Source organism: Agelaius tricolor, unplaced genomic scaffold, assembly GCF_023055355.1.
Source record: "Agelaius tricolor isolate 1412-34295 unplaced genomic scaffold, bAgeTri1.0.p SCAF_1, whole genome shotgun sequence".
Lineage (NCBI taxonomy): Eukaryota > Metazoa > Chordata > Aves > Passeriformes > Icteridae > Agelaius > Agelaius tricolor.
The window spans coordinates 14,371,435-14,383,619 of record NW_027269261.1 but is presented as its reverse complement, the minus strand read 5'-3'; the positions used below and the strand labels follow the sequence as shown (position 1 = coordinate 14,383,619).

Below are 12,185 nucleotides of genomic sequence, written 5' to 3'. Positions count from 1 at the left end.
GGCTCTTCCTACAGTGAATTCTGTGTTTGCAGACAACAGGGACTAAGTTCTGTAGCACAAAAACACTGCGTAGAACTGAAAGAAGTAACTGGTAAAGGGCACTGCTGTGTAAAGGGAGAGCGAAATTTTGGCTTGGGTGTTATTTATTGTGCTGCTGGTCTCCCAGGAGCTGAAACAAACCATGGTGTGTGCCCAGAGTGGTCCCTGTGTTCTGTCTGTCACCTGTGTCTGCTGTGTCTGCAGAGGGAGAATGAAACTTCTTCATAAAACTTCTTGAAAGTAGATGGCAGGGGGAAAAAGGTGATTTGTAGTTCTCAGGCAGGATTTATACCAGTTGGGATTTTGACTTCCCAGGAAAAACTGAGCAAAAAGTTCACAGCTCTACAACATTGTAGCTCTGGAGGCTACAACAGACATGCTGCTCACACAAGGGTCGAGAGCACATGGCTCCTGACTCCTGAATGCTAAATATAGTAGAGAGGAATGCATTTATTTGAATTTTTTTATCATTTTGGGAGAAGCAGGGAGTTGTCTGCAAAGATCCAATGAACTAGGCTATAAGGATATCTCCCAAAGGCTCTTTGCTTTTTATCCAGGTCACTCAGCACTACCAAAACTGGGCTAGTGGCAGTTAGCCTTTGCCATTTGTTCCCAGCTCCCATGGGATGTGACATGTTTACATGGCAGGCCAAACACACGGCCACAGGCTCTGTAACAGTGCTCAGAGAGGCTTGGAATATGCCTTTCCTTGGATCCAGCACTGTGGCCAGGATCTCTGTGCTGTCCTTCATCCAAGACCTGTGTCTGTGCTGCCCCTTGGTGCTTGGGCTGTGATGAGGCAAGGTGTTCTCCCCAGCACTGCTGTGCCTGGTGTGGCCTTCCCTCCTCTGAGCTGTTCACCTCTGACTTTTGCCGACAGCCCAGTAACCAAGGGGTGTGCTGGAAGCCAGCTGACCACATCCTGTGGGATCTGTGCTGGTGTGCCCTCACCAGGGCTGCAAGCCTCCTCCTTCCTCTTCTTACTAGCTGCCAGAATGTGCACAGCCAGCAAGAAGCAGGGGAAAGGAGCTTTCTCAGAAACCCAAGCCTGCCATTGTATCTCTACTGTCTTTAAACTGTCCCTCCCAGGAATCACAGTGAGTGATGGCACCTCAGAAGTGTAAGGAGGTGGTGACTGCAGGGACAGATGTTGACCAAGGGGCTCTCTCCATTCAGGTGGGAGAGGACACTGGCAGAATGAAACCAATGGTACATATTCCAATCTATCCATGGGCTCAAAGGCAGTATTAATCTAAGGCTCAGCTATTAATCTAAAACTCAGCTGCCACAGTCCATGCTCAGGTGCTGGTGGTACAATCTGACTGGCAGATTTCCTGCCAGGTCCATGTTTTGCCTGGACACGAGTTTAGGACAACACAGAGGCAGAGGGTTCCTGATGCTGAGCTGCTGCTTACAGGCATGCTCCCCTGGAAGAATTTGCTCCAATAAATATATACTAGCACAATATGTGGATTATGGAGCTAAAGACTTTTTGCTCTGTCATTGCTTGATAGTGCTGTACTTCAGTTAAGCCATGGTTATATGGAATGGTGCAATTCCCTAGCATACTGGATCCATTAAAGTTCTAAAATTCTGGGTTTTCTCATGCTCTGATGGCCAAGAGATGTCTTTGCTGCCCTTTCTAAAGGTCTTTAGTGCCTCTTCAGTTCTGCCATTCAAGTCTGAATGAATCAGCTTGATAAAAGTGAGTAAGATGTGTTTTTCTGGGGCAGTAATAACAAAGGTAGGGCAGTACAGGGAGACATGAAGATGAAAGAAAAGCATGCACAAGCCTCTGTTAGTAGAGGGCTGGCTTGCTGGTAAGTCCCAGTAAAATTAGAAAGCGCTGGGAGGGCCCTGATCTTCTGGAGACCTTCCTCTGGTTCCCAAAAGGCCTAATTATGTAACATGTTGTTTGTTTGCAGTGTCCAGAGAGACTTTCGCATTTTGCAATCTGTTGATGTCCCCCCTTCCCAGAATACACAAAATAGCAGTTTAACTGCTGAAGCCATGCTGCTCCTGTGCATTTAATCAAACATCTCATTCTGATGCTACCAAAAAAAGATGTGTAGTGGAGAAGATGTTGGTCCTCCTGTGGAACATTCAACCCAGCACTGCCTCTTGGAGTGGTGCTTTTCTGCTCCTTGTTCCTGGAGCACAGCTTGTGTGTTCAATGGATGCATGTTAGGTGAAATAAACAGCTTTTAGATGGGGTTTGCATGGCACATTGCTCCAAGCTTCTTGGGAAAAGGTGTCTGGCTGGGGTCTGAGCAAGGTCACTCTCAGTGATGCTGCACAGGTACCTGGGGCTCTGAGATATCAGTGTGGGTGCTGTGATTTAAAGTGTAAGAGAGCCTTTCCTCTGAGCCCAGCCTCAACAAGGTGGCTCCAGCCTTGTCTTGCATCTCCATTAATGATTGAAGCTTTCTGCAGGAGAACATGGGGAAAATGTGCACTTGTAGCCCTTCCTGCCCCCCCAGCTACTACAGCTATTGTGATCATAGAAGAGGTCACTGGTTCATCCAGGCAGTGTATTTTTATCTGCTGACTGAATGCTAAATAATTCAAAAGAAGTCCAGCTTCCTATATTAGAGAAGGAAGCAAGCTTTCCCTCAGCTGATATCCCATCAGCTCTTCTCCTTTCTGTCTCAGCATCAGGAGGAGCACTTATTCCAGATGTGACTGCAAAGCCCTTTGAAAGCAGTGTGTTCTTTCATGTTCAAAAAACACCATTTTTCTAGGGATAACATTGCAACTAGAGATCTGTTACAATCTGCACTCCAGATGTCTGCACACACACCCCAAAAGAAAAGATTTTACTGCATTAATGTCAGTGAAGAAGATGGTACATATGGACAACCAATTAAACTCATATTTCACCTATGCAGTCACACCTGTAAATGCCTGGAAAATCTTATGTCAAATGGTCTTGCTGTTCATAATATGCAGTTTAGTTGTTTTCATAAAACATGTCTGCTGCAGATTTAGGAAATGACACTCTTTGCCCACTGAATTTTACTTGTCCAAGTCAGTTTTGGCATTTCTCTGGAAGCATAAATTTAGGAGCTGAATACTAAAAGAGACACAAACCATCAGTTACATTCTCTGATTTTTTTTTGGGAAAGTGTCCTCGGAAACCACATAGGCTCCTTCCCAAGAGCCCTTTAAAAATGTCAGTGTCAATAAATAGAGATGGTGGCAGGAGGGGAACCAAGTGGTACTGCTTTTTTAAGTGCCCCTTTTCTTTTCTTCTCCAAAAAGAAGTTGGGTCAGGAATTTCTAAAGAAACAGCAAAAATAATATCCTGACTCAGCCCTGGAACCCCTTTATATCAGTTTTTCATCTGTGGCTTGCAGCTTCAGAGGAAAAATTAAAGCCTCCAGCATGAGCAGCCCTGCAGTAGGATGCAGTTGAAGAGCAGGATGTCTTCTGATGTGGTAGAGAGAATGCTGTGAACCAGGCTGGAAGGGAAGCAAAGAAACATTCCCTTTTTCAGGTTTCACTGTTGAGCACATTCTCTTCCTCTTTGTGGTCCCACTCTGTTCCTCTGGGCCAATGTGCATCCCCTGACTCTACAGGCCCAGCTTGCACAGGGTTAATGTCTGGCAGCACACTGTGAGATATCAAAGGAGACCAAAGAAAGATTAAACTCTTGCTTGGCCTGCTTCCAGGGCCCAGCATGGGCTTTGCAGAGTATTCTCCCCTCACCACTGGAAGTCTTGCCTGGCCCAGTGGGATTTGCAGGCAGTACAGACAAGGCCAGCTGGATCTAGGGCTTGGATCCTTGGTCCAGTGGGATTTGTAGGCAGTACAGATATGGCCAGCTTGGATCCTTGGCAGAAGCACCCAGTTTTCCTTGCCCATCCAGTACGGATCCCTCTTGGCGAGCTGGCCCCAGCCGAGGCCCACAGCAGGGGTGTTGCACCACGCTGGGACATGGATGGGGCCTGCTTCCCTTTTGAGGAGGAGAAGTTCTCTGGGCCTGAAATGCATAATTTCTTTGGTTCCTGAAGGCCAAAAGCTGGTTGTTGCCTCTTCAGAGGGGAAGATACAGCTCTAACAGGGTCAACTGTCTTTTCTTTTTCTCCTCTTCGTTCAAACAATGTTTAGTCTTTCCTGAAGACTCTTAAAATATTGGTCTTAATATCTCCCAGGCATGGGCATCTCTCTTAAAGTGCTGTGCTCCTGCCTCAGCTGCATGGTCAACCACGTCTCTGTTAGGAGACAGCAAGGGAATAAGGCCATGTGATGTCCACAGACCTTCCCCTTTGTGCTGTGCTCAGGACATGGCAGGTGTTGAAAAACTCATTCCTAAGTGCCACATCAGGTCTCAGGCCCCTGAAGGGCAAACTCACAGCTGTGTCTCTGAGTGTCCCGTGACTTCATTTGCTCACCAGGGTGAAGCCACTGCGGGCGCTCCTGTGGCACTCATCATGGTAGTGTGGGACAATTCCTGCCCCTGGAGGGGGAGGAACAGAGCACGGGATGCAGACTGTGCTGTTTGCCCAAATAAGTCAGGAAATCCAGGAACTTGATTGCATGATGTCCCCTGTGGAGGGGATTAGGCAGTGAAGTCGTGTTATTGGACAAAGCAAGTTGTGCCAGCACATCACTGGGGGTGAGTGGCGGGGGGAGAAGGGTGAGGACAGGAGTTAGCTGAGGAACTGACACAGTTTTTGTCCTTGGAAAAACAATGTTTCCTTATTTGTAATGAACTGTTGTTGGCAATTTACTGCTGCCAGCTGCATCTCTGTGGTTGATTAAGGGAGCTTGGATCTTAAATATGTAATAACTCCCTGAAAGCCATTGAGAGGTAGTTATTAGCTTCATCAGGGCCTGTGCACACATCCGCTGCGCTCCCTTATGAAAAGGCTACCTATTAAATGCATTGTAGTGATTCACAAAATGCAGGATCTAGTCTTGTTTTAAGAAGTTAAAACAACAGCCCTAGCAAAGCTTGTTGGCACAGGAAAGTTATCTCAGAGTGAAGCACTGCTCCACAGCTCCCTGATGGGGAGACAAGAATAGGAGGTAGGAGGAGTCCTATTCCTTTTTGCAGACACTTCTCTCCCTGGTCTGTGTTTGAGCACTACTGGGAGCAGCATTGGCACCAGCAGGTTTTTACAAGAGAACAGGCATCTCTCCCTCTTCCAGCTGTGCACACAAAATCCATGGCTGTGGCAAGCCCTTGAGCAGGGAGAGGTAATTCATTGTTGCACAGGATCCCAATGGAACTGGAGTTCAAGTTGGGCATTTGCCTTGGGAGTAGACTTCTTTCCTGTGACACTTTGCCCTTGGGTTTGAACTCAGAGGATGGCACTCGGTATTCTTCCAGCAGCAGGGCTGAATCCATGGGCTCAAAATGAGAGTGACAGGACAAAAAGCAGACAGCTGACCACAGCCAGCATCCAAGCATCTGTACAGATAGGCAGAGAAACATCTGCTGCCATCCAAAGCCAAACAGAGAGGAGAAGCTGGACCTGGCAGAGTGAGTCAGAAGCAGCCCCTCCTCAGAAGGAGAGGCTGAGCCTGGAGGCAGCATCCCGCATGCTGCAGGCGAGTGAGTGTGATCAGCCAGCTCTCTGCTCTCAGGGGGATGTGATGCTGCCCTGCCCTTGCCAGACCCAGTCTTCCATGTCTGGAGCTGGTTTCTGTGTGTCTCCACTGGCTCTGCTCACACCAGGGACAAAATCATGTGTCCACTAGCAAAGACATGCACATCACTGCCATGCAAGGGGAAAGTCACCTATCCTATCCCTTGTCTCTGCTCCTTCCCCTGTTCTCCAGCATCATAGGGGAACTGTTTTAGCTTAACCTTCACAGTCTGGTCTTGCTGACCCACCTGTGTTTTCCCAATACTCTTGGATGAGGAGCTTTGGTTAGCAATGTCTCACAGCCACAGTGTTTGCCATGGTGTGTGCATGGCCTCGCTGCACTGGTACTATGGGGTATGTGTTCCTCTTTGCAGTCCTGAGCATGGCTGGAGTTAGGGTCAGTCCTCTCCAAGTCATAAATGCCACTTAGCCTGAGGACATCTTGGGAGATATCAAAAACTCTACTAATAAAGTTTCTGACAATGACATTAGAAGCACTGTGCTGGTTTCCAAGAATGGCAATGCTGGATCCTGGGTGACAACAAACAGTAACAGCATTCTCTGTTTTAAAAATATCTTAGTGTAAGAGAGAAAATATTCCCATTGCTGTGTAAGTAAGAGGGTGACCAGCATGAGCCTCCTCTGCCCAGTCCCTATATGGTTCCATTTCCATAATGTCTGGACTGCTTCCTACACAATCAAAGTAACAATCAAATGTGTCTGGCAGTGAGAAACAAAGCAATAACAAAGAATGGGGGGCATGGCTGGATCCCTGTCAGCTGGGTGCTGGAAGGAGAGAGATGGAACTGATGACATATTCTTGCACCCTCAGAGCAAAGTATTTTCCAGGGAAAGGTCCCCTGAGTGCAGATGGCTGGGGGCAGGGATAGGGCACAAGTGAGTGGAGTCCAGTGCAGAGACACTACCTTTGGAGTTTTTCAAGCAATGGTTTAAATTCTATGGCATTGTTATCAGGAACCTTCGTTTGAGGGCTTGAGTGATTTCTCTGGTTATTTGCTCCCATTAAAACACTGATGTGTGCTTGTCACACACTGTGCTATTTTGGGGCCATGCAATATGGCTCTAATTCAACCACAAGCCCAGTACACCCTGCAGGAGACCTTTGTCCCAAGGGCCAGATGCACTGTCACCAGGTGGCAAAGCTGTTGTCTCGCTAGCTGGGACATAGGAAGGACATGAAGGCAAAAAGGGATTGATTTGCTCAGAGTTCTTTTCCAAACTTGGTTGCTTCCTTCCTTTGAGATGTGCTTGCGTGCTCCTGGTTTAATCTGTCAGTACACGTGATCCTAAAGAACAAAATAGTTACGCGTGGGTTTTTGCAAACAATTTGGAGTAGAAAACTATGGATCCATGAGCACTCAGCAGCCCTCAAAACTGCCAAGCAGGCTCTCAGCATCCCCCTGCCTGGCCCTCTCCCTGGTGCTTGCCCTCCCATCTCTGTACTGCTCATGTGGCCATGGCTGTGCCACCCTCTGCCCCCAAACCTCCCCCGTGCATCCTGAGCAGCAGCCTTGTGACAGATGCCTTATTCTGGCATGCCTTGGGATCAGGGCAGGCAGCAGATGAGTTCTTCTGGCATGCCTCAGGACCAGGGCAGGCAGCACTCCTGTCTGGAGCCCGTGGACACTGTGCTCCCAGGAGCTGTGTGTCTGTCCTTGGCCACAGCCACGCTCGGCCCTCGGCAGTGCCACTGTGCTCACGCTGCACAGCCCTCACTGAAATTCACAGCCCTGTCACAGCGTGTAAGGCAGGAAAAAAGCCAGTTCTGCAGGGAGTCTGGAATGAATTGAGCTGCAGAGAGCAAGGGAGAGACGCCCTGGTTTCATTGAGAAGAGGAGGATTGATCTGAAACAAAACCTGTTACTTTGGCTCAGGCAGGTAGGGAGCAGGTTTTACCTGCACAGGAGCCAAGTGCTCACTTGGTTCAGTAGATTTCCATTCACACTTTAGGTTCGGTTATTGAAATTTATCTTCCTCCTCAGTGACTGGGTATGTGACAGGACCAAGGGGAATAAGATATCACCCCTACACAGGGCAAAAATAATGTAAACATAGTCTGTATCAATGCCCCAGGCATATATCATCCTGGGAATAAGGAGGGAAGTGTAGCACGAGATTTACCTGACTCATGAGCTCTCTGGTGACCTGAAACTCAGAAAGACTCCTACAAAAATCTGAAAATGGGTCAGTTTAGTAGGGAGGATTGTAACAGAGAAGTGTGGGAGGGTTGGGTCAGAATCAGGCAGAGCATGAACTGGACAAGAATTAGATGGGAAGGAGATATTGTGGACATTCATGCCTTAGCAATGCAGAGGGAAAAGGGGAAGGGAGCTGAACAACAGCTTCTGCCAAGAAGCAGGCCCCTCTGTGATGTCTGTGATCATGAGGCCTGAGGTGGAGGACAGAGATGACACAGCATGCCCTGTCCCCAGAACAGGAGGCACATGGAATTCTGGCCTCGTGCTGTAAGGGGAGTGCATGGGGGGTTCTTAGCAGTCCCTCTGGAAGGTTTCCTGGCCAATAGGTGACATGTGCAGGCAAGCTCAGAAGCTGCCTTCAAAAGCAGCTCAGCCAGATTAGGTCTGCTTTTGTACCTAAAAGAGCCTAGAATAAATCAACACGTTATTTGTAAGTACCTCAAAGATAACAAGGAGATGAATAACAGCCAGCATATATTTGTCAAGAACAAATCTTATCAAGCCAACCTAATTTCCTTTTATGCCAGCCTTTTGGGTAAAGGAGAAGCAGTGTTGTCATATCACTGAGCTTCAGAAGGGCTTTTAATGTTGTCTTGTTTAGCACTGTCATAAGCAAGCCCTGGCTAAATGGGCCACTGGGGTGAAGGGGGCTAATCTGTCTGGAAAGAGAAATGTGTCACTGGATGGGGGTGAAAAGGTGTTCAGTAGGTGCTTGTCTTGAAATTGAGCTTGTTGGCATGGGAAAGAGAAAATTGGTGTTTTAGCTTGAAGATAGAATAGTTTGAAAGTGTTATCAGAGGTAGGATGGGGCTTTACAGAGATGTGAATTAGCCTGAACAGAAGCAAGACACTGTAAAGTGCTTGTGTAAGAGCAGTCATAAACACAAATTCAAGTGGGAGGGGAACAACTAAGTCAGGAGGTGCCATTATGACCTGGCAGCCAAATCTGAGCTCAGAACACTGTGCTCTTGCAATGAATGAGACAGATGATATATCCTGAAGATATTCAAGAGGAGGGTAACCATCCTCGTGGCTCTCTCCTGGGGGAGTGAGTGGCCTCTGTCAACAGCAGAAGACAGCTTAGAAGGCACTGCCCAAAAACTGACTGAAGGTATCAGGTGTATTGTCTCTTTCAATACACCTTAGGTCAGATGAGGCCTTGGGAACTCCTCTCCTCTTGCTATGTGCTAGCCAGGCAAAAGTGCTCCTCGTGTGAGCTGCACTTCAGTCAGGTGGCCCCTTGTCCAGCAGGATCTTCTGCCATGAACCTGTGATGGGATAACATGCAAAGCAACCTACAGATGGAGCAGAAAGACCACATGCACACATGGCACAGCTTCCCTGTGGCCACCCATTCTGGGCTCCTTGCTCTCAAGGGACACCTGGGGCAGGGGCAGTGTCGCCGTCTGTCTCCTTTGCTAATAATTAGATGCAATCCAAGGCTCCCTGCAGGAGAGCCCTGTCCCCGTGGGGGAAGAAGCAAGGCTGCACACATTAAGGAAGATAATTAGAGGAGAAGAGAGCATTGGTACTGAAACCCCAACAGTAAACTTTAAAATCTAGATAAGGGAGCAGTATTTAATTATATACAATTAAAGCACCGTATCTCAGCCCCCTGAGAACTGGCAGTCCTGGAAAACCCTCCCAAAGGTGCTAATGAACAGATCTGAAGGCAGAGGTAGGCTAGGGGCTATGCTTATCAGACTTTACCTGGGAAACACACCTAAAGAGAAGAACTAGGAAAATTCCCTTGGACCACCACCTCTTTATTGCTGCACGATGTCCTCCCTCTCCTAGAGCAGGTAATGGGAACCCAGTTCTTAGGAAGAGAAAGGGAGATTGCTCTGCTCTTACATGCAGCTGAGCAAGGCCATTGCAGGCACCTACCTAAGGAAAGGCAAACCTGAGAATGCAGGGGAAGTCAGAGAGGGTTGTAAATACTTGGTCTGAGAAACAACTTTTGTGCCCTTTTCTCCCATTGTGCAGGAAAAAAATCTCTTGCCCCTGTGCCTGCCAGCCAGGGGTATCCTAGAATCTCCAGGGAGCACCATGCCAGTGTTCCCCTTTGCTCCACAAATCCTGCAAAGTTATCTAGGTTATTTTCCTACAAGTTCCCTCCAGCCACTTAAGCAACCACTTCCCCTCCCTGTTCCTTTGGTGCATCCCATATACAGTCCCTGATTTCTGATCCTTTCACCTGTCCTCTTCAAGCCAGGAGGGCAGTTTGCTTCCCCTGCAGAGTGCCTGCCTTGTGCTCAAACATTCCCTGTCAGCTGAGCCAGCTGAGCCAGCTGAAAGCTCCCTGGACTGCAGCAGCAGCTCTCATCCCATGGCTGCTGCTGGGTGTTAATGCAGAATCACGACGAGGGAAAGCTTGGATGGATTCATGTCATCTGACAGATTAGAACTGCAGAACCAGCCTCAAGTTATCCAAAATTCCTCTTCCTCAGCAACTTCAAACCCTTAAGGAAGGCTTTTAGTTCAGCCTTGGCTGCCGAAGGAAGTGGTTCCTGTTTTAATTTGTAAATATAAAGTGCCAGAGGGCTTCTGCCTTCTGAAGGCAGCAGCTTTGAAAAGCACAGGTGAAAGCCTAGGGCTCCTTTTCCTGCATCCTTGACGCCTGTTCTTGTTGAGGAGCACACCTAGTGCAGGTCTCTTGTTGTGCAGCTGCAGTGGGAGCTGCACGTTGTGCCCGGGGTGGGGGAAAGAACTGAAACTTCAGGCAAGGGGCCGTGACCTGGCACCAACTCTTTGTCTGACAAAGGGGACAGAGACCTGCAGCACTGCCTGGGGGTGGCCAGTCCCCTGGAGACTCTACAGAACCCAAATAAACAAGCAGAAGACCCCAAACAGATATCAAGTGTAAGGGGCATAAAGAGCACGAGGGGAATGGGGGCACAGACTGTAGGGGTGCAGAAGCCCAGGGATCCCTTCACTGACCCTGGAGGCATCAGCTCAGGCTGTTACTGTGTGACTGCACCTCGATTAAATGAAAAGAACCAGACATCTGCAGGAAACCTGGGACTGAGTGAGAGAATCTGACAGTGTGAGTGGGGTGTGGGGTGGGAACCAAGCTGGGTTCACTGGAGCCTCCTGCTGCCAAGGGGCTTTGGTCCCAGCAGGGGAAGCCTTGGATGGTGCACTTGTGACTCCCAGAGTGGCTCCTGAATGGTCACACAGCAGAGATTCCTTAACAATCTTTTGCCTGGCCTTTGCCCCCACATTCTGCCCGTGAAGAGCCTTGCTCTTTCAATGTGCAAAGCCCATGAGTCACATCTGTGATGTTGTCACAAACAGCCTCCTTCCCTGGTGATACAGCTGCTTAAAATGTTACAAGACCCAAAAGTGATGCCTGTGCCATTGAGGCTCATTTTATTTGTCTGAGCCTTTCTGGTGATGTTTTCCTCTGCTGTGCCAAGAGCTAAAAACCTCAGGGCATCCTTCACTCATTGTGTTTTAGGTGAAAATTGAATTTGTTGTTGAATCCCAGGGCTCCAAGAGCTGCGGTCATAAGAAAAATGCTGACTAATATCTAGTGTGCCCTGTCTGGTCCTTGGTGTGCCAGGGAAGAAGCTGCCATGCTTTGGGAGAAGAATTGCTCTTAATTGCCAGTCCTCTAGAGCTGGAAGGAAAGGTGGAAGGCTTAAGTTGCTTCTCAGTTCAAGCATTCCTGCATTAGTATGAATGAGCATGTTGGTGTCTTGCAAATACACAAACAGATTTCCACAAAACACTTGCTAATGAGGCAAACCAGCAGTTTGTCCTTTCAGTGATTTGTGGGGAGTCAGTAAAAGACTCAACCTGGGGAGCTCATTACCCTGCTGAAGGAGTGCATTTTGAGGGGAGATGCTGGGAAGCTGTTAGCTGCCAGCTGTGAGGCAGGGCCAGAGGCTTGGCAGTGCTGGGAGGAAGCCTGGGAGAGGAGATGTCCCTTGCCTTTGTGGGCACAGGCACAGGGCTAGCTCACAATGAGAATAATTTCTCTTTCTGTGGTTGTGGGGCACAAGAGGGGCTGATTTCCTCCCCCAGTCACTGTAATCTCAGGGCTAGGCACACTGATACAGTGCTGGGGTTTCTGGTGTGAAATGGAGAAAAGTAGAGTCAGCACCAGCAACAAGGGAGAGCCACAGCAACCTGCTTAACCACACACATGGTATAAACCAGAGGCCTTCTGGAAAACACAGCCACACTCCCAGGGCTTGAAAAACAGGCACTTAATCCTATAAATCCTATATATCAGAGGGAGTGTGGCACTGCTCAGCCACTGCTCTGCCTCACGGGCACTGTTCATTTGTCACCTGCAGCTACTGCACAGCTCAGCCAGCTAATCCAC

The 12,185-nt window shown here is 48.5% G+C and overlaps 1 protein-coding gene across 4 annotated transcripts in view; it reads left to right on the top strand.

Annotated features, from left to right (window-relative positions):
* SLC8A1 (solute carrier family 8 member A1) overlaps positions 1–12,185 on the top strand; it is a 105,780-nt gene that overhangs the window by 12,793 nt on the left and 80,802 nt on the right. The window lies entirely within an intron of this gene.